Consider the following 17,015-nt stretch of genomic DNA (forward strand, 5'->3'; position numbering starts at 1 on the left):
GCAAAGCAACACCTGAAGGTGGGCAGAACATGCATATTCAAGTTGTAAATCCTCAGTTTAGCTTAGTAAAGGCTTTTACTAACTTTGCTTTGGTTGCTTTGTAACAACTGTAGCAGACACAGCGAAGCTTAGCACTATTCAATCAGTCTTGAATTAAACTGCAAAAGGCAACAAAATTCACATTCAGAGGCAGAGGATACCAAGATGGGGTAACAGGATTAATGTAAGTATCTGCTTGCAATGGCAGGTGCTGTGAGCAGCCAGGAGCCCGGTGTGCTCCCACGACTCAGCTCCATAAAACCAATGCATCATATCCTAGAGCTCAGACTGACTTTAGACCACTGACAAATCCCACCTGTGACTTCAGGGTCTTTCTAGGAAAACTTTGTACCATCTCATCTGCTTTGGGTTGCTCCTGTCATGGTGGTATGGTTGCAGCTGGGACACAAAGCAGTTGGGCATGGAGCATCAGTGCTCACCCACTTTTAAGAGTAAGTGTGTTCCAAACTATGGGTGCAGGTCAGGTTTCTCCCCAAGTAAATTATCTATATCATTCAAAGTTAATATGGATGATACTCTGACAGGTAGCATATTCGATTTCCAGCCAGAATCAAGGCTGCTCTGGCACTACAACATCACAGTGGGCTATGAAGTCAATCTACTCTATGCTACTGAACACCACTCTCCCAGAGACGCGTCTCTTCTTTCTGTGATCTCGGCAAGAAAAGAATTCTTCATCATCGTCCATTCTTTTCAATTAATAAATGCATCTTCTGGGCTTTGAAGTGGAAAAACACTATACATTTGTTATTACTCAGCTCTAACACTGCAAAATTCCAAAGCAATAATATTTTGTATTATATTAACACCTGACAGTAATGTTTTATATTAACACCTGAAAGTAATTTTCTCATTCTAAATGCAAGACTTGCTTGTAATCTCAGATACTGCTCTGCTTGCTCCACTTTCTTATGAAGTGATAGCTTTTTAGAAGCACTCAGGACTCTACATACACTGCTTATCTTCCACTCTATATAGGCACAGTGTTAACTTGCCCCAAAATATTTTAGCAAAAAATAAAATATATTTACTTAGTACCCAAGCAGAAATTCAAAACATACAAATTCCTGCACAAGATTTTCATAAGGCAAACATACTAAGATGCAAAGTTTATTAAATAATATACATTTTAACTCAGAACAAGGCAACACTGAACAACAAGATCGATGGGAAAAAAATGCACAGGAATTATTCTCCCCAAGACAAATCTGATTACTGAAAAACCCAGTCATCATGTTTTCTGGGAAATGATCTGTCAGACTACTTACAAGCACTGGTCCTTACTGATGTAACAATCAGAGCTTGTCTTCTTCAAAGTATACTAGTAATTTTTAACTTCCATTTGTTTTCTACTTCCAAATCTTTTTTCCAAGCTGCCTTCCACTTTTCAGAGGTTAAAAATGTGAATTCAAGGAGAGAAAAAAAAATTAAAAAAAATTAGCAACTAGGTAAAACCTCACTTAAGTGGAAAGACTCACTGGCTTTGATGGAACTTGTAATGAACTGGAAAAAGATGAGAAAAGTGTATACTGATTCTCTTTCAGACAATAAAGTACACACTAAAAGAGCTTAATCAAACCTTTTTTAAGTTTTTAAAAAGGACACTATTGAAATGTGCAAAAGAAAACAACCTTGAACATGCAAAAGAACACTAGGGACAAGATGTTCTTGCCTGTCCCTACCGCAGACACGCTATCTACAGCCTCCATATTTACTTGTGTATTCATGCTAGCTGTATTAGCATATCAGACATTGAACTTAAGCAACTGTTTACAGTTCATTTCTGGAACAAAAAAAAGCAGTATTTCAGAAAATTGTGTCCCATTATTAATTTAAACTGTAATGGATGATATTTGTTTCGATAGCTACTGTGTGCCACCAGAGAAGTTGCTGCTTTCAGTGGGGAAAGTGCATGGGCATCTGCATAGGTAAAGTGCAGAGGACTTCAGAGTCCACTGTGAGCAATATTCCCTTTATTTAGGAAACCTAATATTAGTTTAATTAATGGACTAAAAAATGGCAGACTGCAGTGCTGAAATGCCTAAAATTCAAGTCTTGCTAGTGATATGGGATTTCATATCTTTTTTGCTTTTAAAAAAGCTTTTTAATAGCTTGCAGCCTGGGGGGCGGGGGGGGGGAGGGAACTATGCTATTTAGTTTGCAAAGTCAATCAAAAAAAACCCTTTATCTTCCTCTCTGTTCTTTTGCCTCTAGATTCATTAATTTGCACAGCTTTATTGTCATTCACAGCATGGACTCCACATATGAAACCAGACAACAACCCTGAAAAATATTTAATTTTTTTTTCCATAAACGCATTACACATCAGAATAGCCCAAATTACAGTACAGACATGAATAACAATAGAGGACAGAAAGCAGGCGACCTGAAAGGAGACTGAAAGCTCTTTGAATAAAGAATGGTATTTTGATCATTTGTTTATACATAACCTTCCAGAACAGGGTCCTCTTCCATCACCACACATCTTACAAGCAACAGTAACATGAAAAAACAAACAATAAACAGCATATTCTTTTTTAATAATAATAGGGTTTTTTTTCTTTTTAACTTAAGGCAAAGTTATTATTTGCAAAATAGCATTGGCTCCTACTTATTAAATAGCTCAGTTCACCATGTAAATTCAAATTAGAGCTACTTGCTTTACTTGCAAATTAAGGTTTGCTGTTTTTCCCTCCTCGCAGAATTGCACAAGTATAGCAATTTTGCAAGAAAGAGCAAGATTAAAAAGCCAGCAACACTGAACTGTTAACAACATTTCAATTGCAGAAACTTTTGGGGACTGGGGGAGATGTGCTGCTTAATGTGAGTTAAAATCAATCAGAGAGGCGTTCCGACCTCTGAATGTGACAGCAGAACTTAAACCATCATTATCCTTCTATACTGAGCATCGTATTTGATATGGAAATAACTGAGAACTAAAGAGATGACATTTATTAATATATGTACAGTTTGTTCCAAAATGGAGTCTTATTCATGACTGGAACTCCTAGTCACTCTTACAAAATAAATTCTAAATAGTTTTTCATAAAAATGCACAGATTAGGTGGGTAAGATTAAGAAAACCGTTAAAGGCTAGCTTGATGATATCAAAAACATACTTCCAAAGTCAATGTTAAAAGATTAGATTAGATTTGCAAAAGAAAGATGCAAAGAGGCAAACAGAAGTTAGATGTGTGAAAATAGATGGGATATGGTACACACTGATAAAATATCAGTGGAATTGTAGTGAATGGATGGAAGACATCAAATAACTAGGAGTATCAGATATGATTAGATAAAAAAAGTCAGGGATAATAAAACAAAACAAGTCGTTTGTTATCAGATGATTTTTCCTGACTATAAAATTATTGTCTTCATTTTCATTCCCAGACACTATATTCTATTCCACAATTACAGGGCTTCCTGCTATAATAGGAGGGAAATTTCACTAATTCACAGGGGCTACTACTAAGGCAACTCAATAGAAAGAACGGGATCAGGGACTTGGAAGCTACCTTTTTTTATTCTACATAACTAAGACAAAACATGTTTTTGTCTGCAGCAGAACCTTTTAAAATTATTATGGCATAATGTACAAATGTAAATGCATGGTTCTCAGATGTGAAGTATAACACAAATCTCCAACTACCATACAATTAGGCCAAAGAAGAAAATGGGTAACTAAACTTACTTAGATAATATGCCTTTGTTTTGCCCAGTATGACATTTGGACAATAACTAGCAATCTAATTCCAACAAATCTACTATTATAAAATAATATAGGTAGAATATCCTTTCTAATGTAGATTCTTTTATCTGTGACCAAGAGCTGAGTGCTGAAATATGTGATGCATGGACTTAGTTCAAACAGTCTCACCATTACAACACCCCCAGTAAACGGATATGCGCCGCTTGTATATCACACATCATGAACTGCATGTCCAGGGCTATTTTAACTCTGGTAGTGATCTGGCTGTTGTCAGATGACATTCATTTTTGATGTTCTGCTTCCAAATATCTTGGGTAGGGTTCAATGATATATGTTAGGAGAATCCACTAGTTTGATACGCTGGATCATTATTCACAGATCAGCTCTGTTGCCTGAACCAGTTAAACAGAACCTAAGCTCTGGCATGTATTTCTGTGTGTGCAAATAACCATCATGGTACATAAATACTTTTTACAATCAAAGATTTGTGTCCTGTAAGTACTGGTACCAATATCTTTGCATTTCTCTTTTTTTTCTTAAGAAAAAAAAAATCCATTCGATCACTTTAAATTCCATGAAACATGATTTACCACTTCTGTTTTCAGTTTAAAAAATTACCAGTCACATATACAGTCCAATATATAGATATCTATATATAGCAATATACCTTTCTCTATATACTGAAATGACCTTCATGAGCTACATACCCAATCCTGCTCTGCTGCTGACAATGGGAGCTTTAGCCTTGGACACAAGATGCAGTCCTGAAGTGCAGATCTTCCTGTCTAAGCTCTACGACAAAGAGCAAAGATAACTGTTCCGCACAATTTCCTCCTGTTGGAACTAGTTCTGCCAGATTCATACTGACAGAGGCATCACAACTATTTTGTAAGCTCATCTCTGTAGCGTAAAAAAGAGCTAGGAACTTGCGAGTCAGATGGACAGAGCAGAAAAAAAGGAAATATTTGCTCTTTCGGCTCATCCCTCCTAGTACTGGCTCTAATGGTAGAAACTGAGGGCTCTTCTAAAACATGTATTTTCAAAGAACCAAAACATTTTTGTTTCACATGGCCAATTACAAAAGAGGAAACCACACTTCCAAGAAAAACCAGATCAGCTTCTGTAGATTGTAACGCTGAGCTGGGCTCCATCATAGCTGGCAAGAGGAATGAAATGCCATTTGCCTGATAACTGTCAACATTTCAGACACACCTCATCAGCCACAGCTTATGTCATTCCCTGTGTGTATCTTTGGAAAGAAAGCTTTCCTTTCAGCTTGTCTAAGTCTGACAGCTTTTTATAGCTCCATTCTTCTGAACCGAGTAAGAGCCTAGATGTACAGATTTTAGGCACCAGTTGCTTCAGTCTAAGCACATATATGAAGCTTTCCCCTAGCCTGGATCATCAGACTAGAAGAAAGGCTCAAAACAAACAAGGGGGTCCCAACTTCTTGTTGTGAAAGAGGAATTCATATTCAACAGTGATAGAAGCAACTATTTGCATTGTGAGATTTCTACCCTACACTTATAAATACACACACATAAATGAAGCAAACAGACTGCTACATTGGTCAGCTGCTCAATTTACAGGAAGAATACGATCTAGATTTGCACCACCACCCTTTGTAAAGCCACTATGCAGTATCAAGACGATGCAAAAAGTCCAGTTACCCAACAGAAGACCATCAAAATCATGGCTCAAAATCCTGATGATGGTCCCTGGAAAGTGGAAAACATGAAGCAGACTTCTCTAACAACAATCAATCACTCTCATGCCTGCTGATGACCCTTGGTCAGCATCCTTTCGCTGCTTCACGGAGTTTGTACATGGAGGGAGGTAGCAGACAATAGTTATGAAGGATGTATTTTGTGGCTAGAAGGGGCACCAACAGTCCTACGGTGAGGACACCAACAGTATAAATCAAGCCCAGAGTCCAATATAGCAATCCACACTAGGAAAAGGAACCACAAACAAAATAATTATGACATACATTGAATTCAAAATGCCAGAACGTTACTGGAGGTAATAGGCTCTCAGGAGATGCTCTTGAAGAGTTTCCGCAATCGTAACGTCAAACAATTCAAACAAGATGCGGTATTTAAAAGCCTTAAATCCAAACTGTTAGGATTATCTCAAGGAATCTGCTACCAACAAGATGGACCTGTGTTTCTGTCAATAGTATCCTGAACTGTGAGCAATTCACAAAGCAGCAAAGTCTAAATTGCTTTTAGAAAACAGGAAAAATAAAGTCCTCAACATGTCCAAAGTTCTCCAAAGCACCGATATTTTCAGCAAAAAAACAGTCCCCTGTGAAACTGACAGTTAAGGTATTTTTGTCCAGAGGATCAAAGACTATGACTTATTCTTGGAGCAACCGCCAGTAAAGTTTAAAGCTGGAATGGCTAGGCTGCCACTGAAAAAAGGATCCCAGGAAAGGTCAACAAATACGGAGACATGAAGTAACCTTTAAAGGTCACCTGCTTTGATGGGCTGTTTCACAATGCCTAGCAGTTGATCAGGTTTTGAACAAAACTACTAATTTCATAATTTTTGTAAAGTCTAGACTCCTTCCTAACAACTCCAAATGAAACAGAAACTCCTGTCCAAGGCATGCTTCAGGTGCAGGGCTCTAATTTCAGCCATGAACTTCTGATTACTCAGCTTCATCTGTCACAAGCCAACTGCCAGCTTACAGAAAGACTGCTGAAGTCAGTTCAGAAACATCTCAGTTTGCTCAGCCAAACCCAAACATCAGCTCTTTTCTGAAGCAGTGAAGCTGATGATTTTAGTGGCACTGGCAACTAGTGCTCTGTGTCACCTTAGAATATACCTCCCAAAGCTGGTGGGATAATCACAGCTCAACTAACCTACAGGCTATAGGTGTTGCTTAAACAAAAAAAGATGAAAAACAAATGAAGACTACTTGTTAGTTCTAGTCCAGATTTGTATAAATTTTTTTCCTATGTTTTATAGAGGAATGCTTCAATTAGGACTTTGAAGTCCTATTCCACTCAAAGGCTTTTGTTGAGAGGCCTTTCTGCTTCTTGCCCTGGGCTTCCCAGCTGCCCACTGGGAGGTAGCACCTCAGTGCAGTGTATGACCATTGGTACCACACTGTGGCAGGGAAAACAACAACACACTTGAAGTCACCCCTTCCCTCCATCATCCTCAAACTGTTCGCTCAAGAGGGAGAAAGAATAGTTGGGCTGAGCCCTCTGTCACAGCTACCACAACAGCCAATACATGGCTCCAGCTTCCGAGCCTCCACCCTGAGATAAAGCCATCTCCAGCTGCCAGCTAGTAGCAATAGCCCTGAAATTCTGATGGCAGGAGCCTCTGCTGCAGCGTCAAAGGGTCAAATTTCAAGCCCTGCTACTGCTAATAAAATGGGCATGGGGGGTGGGGGTGGGGGGACTGACACAGCAGCAGACAACAGGATTTGGGCATGTCTTCTCCTTTTTGAAAAGGGACCTAGAATACCACATACCAAAGAGCCGCAATAGTAGCAGGAGGAACACCTGGACTGTAATGCAATTACTTGGCCACACAGCATTTTTTCCATGGGATGTCCACCTCATTCACTGCCCAAGAGGCACCCATGTGGGCAAAATCAAGGTGGCATGAGCAACTGCCAATCTGTCAATTCCTTAACAGTCAAGGGCTTAACTTTTCCACCTAAATAACATCCTTTTAACATCACAGGCATATCTAATTTTGCACAAAAATATTTGGGCAAAATTCTGGAGGAAATATCTATACAATATTATCCAATACATACAAAATAGGTGGTGTAAACATGTCAGTGGTATTTGTGTCTGTTTCCAGGCACTACTACAAATCACACTTGAAGCCTCTGGGCTACACAAAAAAAAAAAAGTTAGGACCACGTGCTGTCGGCCCAAAGCAATAAAGCTCACCCCAAGTAAATAACAAAGTCTGAAGGCACACAGCACCAACTTATCATACACTGTCATAACACTAGTAACAGCTAAAACCCTTCAAAATCCCATATGTTGAAGAAAATCCATTGATAACATAGATGGAAAAATGTTTCAACCAGAGTCAAAACACAAAAGTTTATTATTAAAAAAAAAAAAACAAAAAACAAAAGAATGGTGAATAGAAGACAATTTCCAGGGCTCATGATTACAGAGAAATGCCCAGAAACTTAACAACTTAAGAAAGAACTAAAGACTCTCTGCCACCTCACTCAAATACATATTTATTTTCATTTTTAAGTCTTATGATTTTTAAACTAATTTCAAGCTTTTAACCTTTCCAACATTTGAGGTTCTCATTGTTTTCGAGCAAATGGGTATGACAAATACAGATGGAAGGTTACTAAATACCTCTGTGAATTCGAGTATCTATCTCTCTGCACCCCATTTAACCACAGGTAAAACCAGGGTACAAGCACTGCGTTATTTCATGGAGGTATTGCAAGGACTGGTACACTGACAAGCCCCAAGATTGCTACTGCAGTAGCAAATCCTCTAGGTAGATCCACAAGCAAGTCGGATGAAAAGCCAGACACTAAGGATTATGAATATTACCAGAGGATCTCATCTAGTGTGGCAGCAGACCTCACAGCACAGAGACATTGGTGTATGAGCAGAATGCTCTTCACTCCCAGTACATGACAGAGGAGGACTTTCATAGCCGGAGCTATGACTGGGCAGAGGAGTTCAGCAAGCCAGAAGAAAGGGCAAAGCAGGACATCTCAAATTGCCTCAGAGAACAATTCACTGGATTTGATAAACATGCCCAGAACTGAAGCAGGGCTTAGAGAGCAGAAGTAGAAACTAAAATCAATTCTTCCTGAAAAATAAAAACACCATATGCAAGTGTCATGAAATATATTCATCAGCTACAACAACTGGGGCATAGCACTTCCTGATTTCAGAGCACACAACTCGGAACAAATACACTAGGAGTTGATGCTAGACACATAATAAAATGTATTAACATCAGCCCTGACTGACTCATCTTTGACCAGATCTTTCTCATAACAATCATTCTGCCATTCAGAACATGAAAGCCTCCTTACACAATTGCCATTAAAATAAACCCTCAAATTAACTCAGTTCAGAAATGATAACTTCTTTTTTTCTAACTGCAAGACTCCTCTTCATAGAAATTCAGGTCTAAAATCCAGGGTAGGCAGCCCTGACATATCATAGGTTCAGCATATCATAGATTCTTAGGGCCATAACAAAGAGGGCCAATTCCTCCAGGTAATCAAAAATTAGGTACATTGACTTCCCTCCAATCCCTTTGATGAACTGTGATGATTTACAGCAGCAGAAGATTGGTTCAGGAATTTTAGTGCAAAGGAACAATTTATTATTATTATTATTATTATTTAAGCACAGGACACCCACCAGATTTTTTAGTCCAAGATAGTGTAGTCAACTACTAATCTGTTTTATTCATATTTTCTTTTTAATGCATGGGAGAAGGTTTTAGGGATGCTTTCACAAAATATTATCCTCCCTTTTCTCCTCCTCCAAGCCTTGTTCGGCTAGACACTTCAAATACGCATTTGTCCTGACTGCTGAAAACTCAGCAGGGCACGCTGAGCATTGCTTTAACCATTACCATTTTCACAGCTGAACACAAATGCGCTGTTACTCATAATACAGCTCAGTAACATTGTCTTCAGCAGCTTTAGTCATGCAAAAAGACAGGACTGTGTTTCTCTTTTAGAAGTGAAAAGGCCTTTTTGAGTAGACATATTTATGAACGATAAAAATCACCATTAACTATCAGAATACAAATATATAGCCTATTAGAGAAAGACAGTAAAATTGCAAGAATCTTTGCATACTGCTGTATTTTAACATCAAAAGAAGACATTTTCAACTGAATTTAACTCTGGCAACTGGAGGAAAAATCTTTTATATTTACCCTCATAAATATATACATTTTTTAAATCAGATTGGCACTTATTTAAAGGCCTATCAAGTGCAATGGAAAGACATGAACACAAAGTCAAAGAGGCTTCACTTCCATATATTCCAATTTACATTCCATATTTTCCAATTTCCAACAGGGGGTAGCATTACACTACCACAAGAACATCAGATATTTAAAATATGCTCAGTTTCCCCACATTTGCTGGGCTGAGTTTTCTCGTACAAGAGATCTGTTAAATCCCACTCGTTCTGTACCAAGTAAAAACCGCTCAGGCAGAGACTTCAGATAAAACTACTGCAACACCGAAAATAAGGCTCAGAGGGCACCCAAATAGGTACGAACAAAAGCAAGTTTTACCATCCTGTGCAGATAATAAGTGCTGTGGTGTTCTGAGCCCATTCTTCTGGCTCAGCATGTAAAAGGAACAGGAGAGGCCTGGTGCAGCTGAGAGGGGATGTTGTGCCTCATGTGATCCGTTTCTTTTGTATTTCAATGTTCCCAGGCCTACTGGTGCCACTATCAAGCACCTCAGTACAGCAGAAATACCTGCAAAATTAGGACAGCTTGCCAAAGGGAAACTGTTGCTCTACACTTCTAGGATAGTACATCCCAGCACAAGGAATATTAGCCCATTTCAAGATACTAAGAGTCAGTATAAATATACAAAAGTACTGTTTAGCAGTAAGCTTGAGGAGTCTGAAAGCAAATGAAAAGGACAATCATACACACACACGCACACTCACAAAGGCATTCAGATACCCTTGATTTCTTAATTACCAAATGAGCTATTTATGGCAAATTTACACCAGAAGAGACATATCAGACAAAAGGTTCAACAATTCATTAATTTCTTAACACTGAATCATTTCTCCTCTGATGAGAAAAGGGGATGAACTTCAACCAAAATACATAACAGACATTTCTGGAAGTTTTCAACGTAAAATAGCTATTGTGCCACTGTACTCAGAAGCATCTTAAGTTACCACAATTATTCTTGTTACGAAGTTTCAGATTAACAGAAAATTAGTTCAATCAACTATACAAAATTGCAATATGTTTTCCCCTCATGTAAGTTTTCTGTTTGCAAAAGGACCAAGACATCCATTTCTGAAGAAAGAGAAATCTTTGAAAATGAAGTAAACTCACGAATTTAACCACAGCAGCACAGCGACAAACAGTAAGTGTAGAATGGCTCAAATGTGGAAATATTTCAAAAGTTGACAAAGGGAAATCTCAGACTTGAACAAATTAAGACCCACACCTCGAAAAATCTGTAGACAGGAGCAAAGCAACCAATGATTTTGGCATTTACATTAAACTGCAATGTATTGAAATGTCCACCTAGGAAAAGTCTGCTGTTGCTTCTATTTTCTCCAAAGAGGGTTGTTCCACAGCAATGGCTTAGCTTGTACTTCCCCGGACAAGCACTAAAAATACACCTGCGCCTGGTCTGTAGTCAATGGAGCCTTGCCAGTTTACATTAGACTGGTATCTGATTCCTTCCTTCCAGCCCATTCCATGTAAGGACGGGGGGGGGGGGACACACACACACACTCATGATAACTTGTGCATCCTGCTCCACAGACAGACAGATCTAAAGTGAGCTAAATTATGAACCAATAGAGAATAGAAAGGAAAAGCTTGCCACACTACCTTTGCACTCATTTTTTTTCTGTTTTCCAACTGCAACCTCATGTTTACAGCTAAGGTTAGTTATTTTTTGGAGAAGTTGACTAACAAGATAATCAGTGTTCACTAGAAGGAAATGGACAGAACTAAAAGGACAAACAAGGGAGAGAAGGCTTGAAATAGTAAGATTAAAGTGTTTTCCTTTATCCCCAGCCCATCACTGAAATTATAGTTTGTCAAAGGTAATGAAACTATAATTAAGCTGCCCTGCTTCAAAGGATACAGATACTTAACTATGCAAGGGGGTTGCTCACAGGCTTTTCCTACATAGGAGAGCTTGGTTATAAGTTATTAGGTATAATTATTCTGTAGCTTTCCAAAGCTTTCTATAGCAGTTATTTCCATAGCACACACACTCCCCTTGACTTTGAGTCTCAAGGAATGAGTTGAATTGGCAAACTTCATCCAGAAAAGTTTTCCTGGAGCTACTGAGGATTCAGAGATACAGTTACTAACCCTGATATAGCCCACTTAACATTTCTCTGTCCTTGTAATAAAGCAGAGCTGGAAAAGGTTTATATTTCCTTAATATGTTCCAGGCTCGGATTTCTTGTACATTCAAAATTGCTTCCAATCAGCATTGAATTAGCAGCGGATTCCACAGAATCTGGCCTTCTGCAAGGGTTGGGGCTAGGGAAGAGGGAACACAGCCAGAGTTCATGTCCCACTGATTCCCAGCTGTTGAAACAGTCATTTTGCTTGATTGACAGCTGGCTGCTGCAGTTTATACTGCAAATACCCAACATCCTGATGTCTCAAGACTTCAGAGCAAAAACTCAATTTTAAAGCCCCTTCTCCATCTGCCCTTTGGATCTGTGTAGGATTGCACGGCATCAGAGAAAGCCTCCTCATGAACTCTTTTCTTTCAGATGAAAGAACCCCCCTGATTTAGGAAAGGAAACATGGAAACACATAAAAGACAAGAGAACAGGAGAAATACAAGCAGAGCAAAAGAGAGGCCTTACTGCAACCTAGACTCTGTTCATAGGACTGGTATTCACTCACCCCATCGTGGTTGTCATTTACGTCATTTATCACACAGATCACATTAGTAACAGTCACTTGTTTTGGTCTTAAAATATCCTCTCTCTGCCCCAAGCAGCACAGTTTAACCTTAAAAACGCAACAAAAAAAATCATGTTTTGTTGCAGATTGATGCATCAAACTTCACTGGAGCTGAAGCAGAGGGGATAGAAGAGCAACAGTAGCTCCATGTTATATTTTTCCTACATTTTAGTCCTACACCCATGAATTAAATTAATCCCTGAAGCAAGTTAGAGTTGTTCAAGGAATCCTGTAACAGTCGAAATGTTATTACACCAACGAGGATGGCCAGAATGCAGGAAAGTCCTTTCCTCCACATCCTTACATAGGAATGGAACAAAAGTGGTTGCCTGTAACTGATAAACGTGAACTAGACGGCATTTTTTGCACTATAAAAAGATTCACTCAGCTGCTCAATTAACTTTAAGCTTTCCTTGTGTCACCTTGATTCTGGCCCAGCATTCCCACCCTTAAAGCTTAGTTAGCCCCGCAGCAAGGAAACCCAACAGTGAGTATTTAACTTACGTAAGATGGGAGCAACTGACTAGCTGAAACACCTAACTCCAAGAGCCTCAAATTCTCTGTTGGAGCTGCTCCAGAAATTCCTTGTGGTCTTCTGCTCTCACACATCCTTCTGGGAAGTAAGGCTTGCAGCTTTGCTTAATCCCTGTTCAGGCAAAACTGCTTTTGATCTAGCAATGATTTTTGATTTTTTTTTCCTTTGAGATCAAAAGAAATAGCCAAACTGGATTTGACCAGATATGCCTCTCCATAATGCTTTGTTAAGGGCACAATATAAGTGTCTATGAATCCTGAAAATGCAAATTTCTCCAGGAAAGAGAAATTCTTTGATGGGGCTGTGGCCAACTTTTATGGTTTTCTTTTTTTATTCCCTGCTGCTGGTGTTGTAACCTTGCTTGAATACCCATCATATTCTCAAGCACATTCTTGGAACCTTGGACCTTTCTAAATGCCAAAGAGTTGGTCAACCCTCAGATTAATCCCATCGTTGGAAAGAACCAATTTTTAATTGCCATATCCTCATCTCTGTATACCTTTTGTATCCATGGAGTGTAAAGGTTCCTGCATTAATAACCTCTTTCCAGTAACTCTGCAGTTCTTGAAAGACTCCATTCTTTGAGCACAATTTCACGCACAGAGTATTTTTGCAGATAATACATTCAGTGCCATTGCCCTGTGACCTTTCATTTAATAGAGAATAGCTTTGAACTATTTGTTGAGGTTATAAAAATTAGTGATAGACTTCCCACCATTAAAAAAAAGAAAAAAGTCATAGAGCAGCTGCTCCAATCTGGCAGGTTGATTTTCTTTTTTAATAATAATAATGTTATTAGAGTTCCTTTTCTATCCACAGTTCACATGACAGGCAAACGACTTCCTGGCTCTCATTGCAACCTGGAAAGCAACATATTTAGCAATATATTTAGCACTTAGAGTTGTCCACCTCCAAAGTACTAAACAAACACTATCTAATCAATCCTGGCAATAGCCCTGAGAAGTACTATCCATGTTTTATAGATAGGAACACTGAGGTACATTGGTCAAAGCCACAATAGCAAAATCATGATAAGGCAAAATTCCTAGTTCAATCCTAATCTCAAACTTCTTACCTATATGTCTCTTAAAGAAAGAAAAAAAAAATCCAACTTTAAAACAGCCCATCTCAGACACTGTTTGGCAGGCATCTATTGTTTTTTTCCTCTATATATACCAGCACAGCTTACCTACATTTTCTAACCCTTCTACCAGGGAGAAGTATTATTGTGAAAATATAAACATTCATAGTTCATTCTTCAGATTGGTTTCAGTGTGTTTTTGTGGAGCAGGTAACGATTTTGTCTTCAGTACATTTGTTGCCACACCTCCCATCTTGCCAACCAATGCCAAAATCACAATACCCATATGAAGATGTTGTTACTAGGCCAATATTGGAAAGCCTTATTTGCTCTTTATAGACCAAGTAGTACAACCCTATAAGGTTGCACCCTTGTATTTGAAACACTTAGAATTTGCCTAAATTAAAACCTTTACACAACTGATACCTTGTAATCAGATTAGATCTGATTACAAACCCATCTGGGATATTATCAGCCACACTGACAGGATTTTCATAGATATCCAGGAGTATTAGGTGTATCAGGCATCTTGATTCCAAAACTAATGTCATTCTTTTGCCTTCTCATGGGTTATGGAAGGATTTAAGCATGGTTTGCACAACTAATTCACATACTTCCAGTTTTAAGTGCCTCTGTGAAAAAGGGTTGTTAGGAAAGGTCCTACCCCTAACTGACCATCTATTTTTACCTGTCCCATCTACCCCAGTGAGCTACTTCAATGCTCCAGACATCCAATCCATATGATTCCTATTCTATGGATACTCACCAATGCCTTTTCTGAGTCATGCATCAGTGAATGTTAATCAAAGCAGAACATTTTCTGCACAGCCTTCTTTACTCCATGACCTCAAAATAATATTGATAAACACTAAAATGATTTTGCAGAAAGGGAAGTCAGGGAAGTGAGGTTTTTGGTTTTTTTTTTTTTTTTTGGTAAACATAACTTTGTCTATGCTGCTGTAGAAGGAGATAAATCAGGTGGGAATCAAACTTAAGGCTTTCAGTCTGGGGCTGGCACTGGAATTATTAGCATCCCTCTGAGCACGCTTGGTTCAGTGTAATCTGCCCTTTCCTATTGCCTTTTTGTGTTTTCTTTCTCTGCAGGGAAATTCTACTTTCTCCCTTTTAGAAAATGAACATAGAAGATGTTCCCTGCTAACATTTTATAGGATTTTGTAGAATTTTTCCCCAAAAAACAGATGGATTTCAACTTAGAAAGGGGGAGGGAAAAAAAAAAAAAAAAAAAAAAAAAAAAAACTTCTTCCACATTCCTATTCTGGCCATGTTCCTGGAAATTTAATGACTCCCTTTACCATCAAATCAAAAACAAATCCCCCAAAACCCTACATTCCAAAGGAAGTAATTTTTCCCAGCCTTCATTATCAGACTCCTCCCCCTCCTCCAAGACACTTCTTTCTCTCTCTCTTCACATAAGCTATTGCTACCAAAAGAGGAAGGGGCAGTTGTCAGCTGTGGTAATAATAAAAGCTATTATCATGCTTGATTGAATTTTGGGGAGGAAGTAGATTTTCCCATTTGTTCATTCTGAGGGGTATAGAAGGTCAATACCATTGTTTATCAATATCTTCACTGGCTCTCTGACAGAAAAACAATCCAGCAACTGTATCTATTTAGAAGAGAAGAATTAACTCTGCTGAGCTGCATCGCCTACGGTTCCAAGCACATATGAAAGATACTCTTTTCCTGGTATTATCGATACTATTTCACTTACCAGTGCTTCTGTGGCAGGCACTTTCTTCCCACTGCAGATCACTGGCCATCTGTTCTGCTTAGTGTGCAATCCCCAAAAGTGCCGAGAGCTTAATTCTTATCATTCTGAATGGAGATTAGAACTTCTACTCTTGTCACAAACACTATAGGGATTCTTTCATGATAGATACAGAGTATCTCCATTTTATATTGTTTTTCAGATTTGTGCTGTTCATTGGATAAGATGGAAGGCAGTGCCCTGCAGCTGCGAAAGCATCAGTCAGATCTGCGCAGCTCTAGTGGGGCTGGCATGCCTGTATTTCACAGTGAAGCCCAAAGTCATATCCAGTAAGCGACCTCCTCTGATACCAGCAATAGCAAAGTAAATGGAAACTGGATGTCTTCTTGCTTATTCAGGAGTGAAGCCTATTTCCAAGAAGCATTACAATATTGTAGGAAATAATAACAATAAACCAAGGCGGGGGGGGGGGGGGGGGACCATCCTTCCCCTGTGGACTGCCTCAAGCAACATCTTAAAACAGCGCATAAGTAGACCCAAAAGCACTTCAGTAAGAGGATGGAAGTTAACTCTGTGGAAGACTTGAATCCTGGCCAAGAAAAAAATGTGTGTGTGTGTGTATATATATATATATAGTACACAAAAGAACACCCACAAGCCCTGAGCCTGACCTCTTTTATGCCCCTTTTCCCTGCCAGTTTCAACTGGAGAACATTCTTTCACTCCCGTCTTAGATTTGCATCGTGCTGCTGTGTGCTTTTATCAGCACAGCCAGCCAGCTCCAGAAATGACTGCATTTTAGCATCAAGCATAACAATGATCACAAATTTCTCCTATTCCAGAAAGATGTTGAGGGGGAAATTAGTGTTTTTAAAGATGCTTTTGAGTCTGTGCAAAGCCCTGTGAATGCCATTACTTTGTTGTATCAGTTTCAGAGCCTTTTATAATAACTGCAATAGAATTAAAATGCTAGATTGCTCGATCACTGTCCAGTGCATGTGGTTCCCTACTTAGTGGTGATACATGTCATCGAAGATGCACCTCACTGCAGGTGCAAGTATCACAGTCAGAACTTAAAGAAAAACAAGTGTAATTAAATCTTAAAAGGAGGAGAGCACAAATGTAAGTTTTCTAATTTATGCCAAATGCCAGCAGTACCCAAAACCAGTAGTCATCAAAGCATAAGAGAGCCTCACAAACACGCTATTATTCAGGTAAATAATACTGACTA

General features: G+C 38.8%; 1 protein-coding gene across 4 annotated transcripts in view; it reads right to left on the bottom strand.

Moving 5' to 3' along the window:
- DOK7 (docking protein 7) overlaps positions 1–17,015 on the bottom strand; it is a 70,197-nt gene that overhangs the window by 18,826 nt on the left and 34,356 nt on the right. The gene's annotated exons all lie outside the window — the stretch shown is intronic.

The sequence above is a fragment of the Dromaius novaehollandiae genome, chromosome 4 (genome assembly GCF_036370855.1).
Source record: "Dromaius novaehollandiae isolate bDroNov1 chromosome 4, bDroNov1.hap1, whole genome shotgun sequence".
Classification (NCBI taxonomy): domain Eukaryota; kingdom Metazoa; phylum Chordata; class Aves; order Casuariiformes; family Dromaiidae; genus Dromaius; species Dromaius novaehollandiae.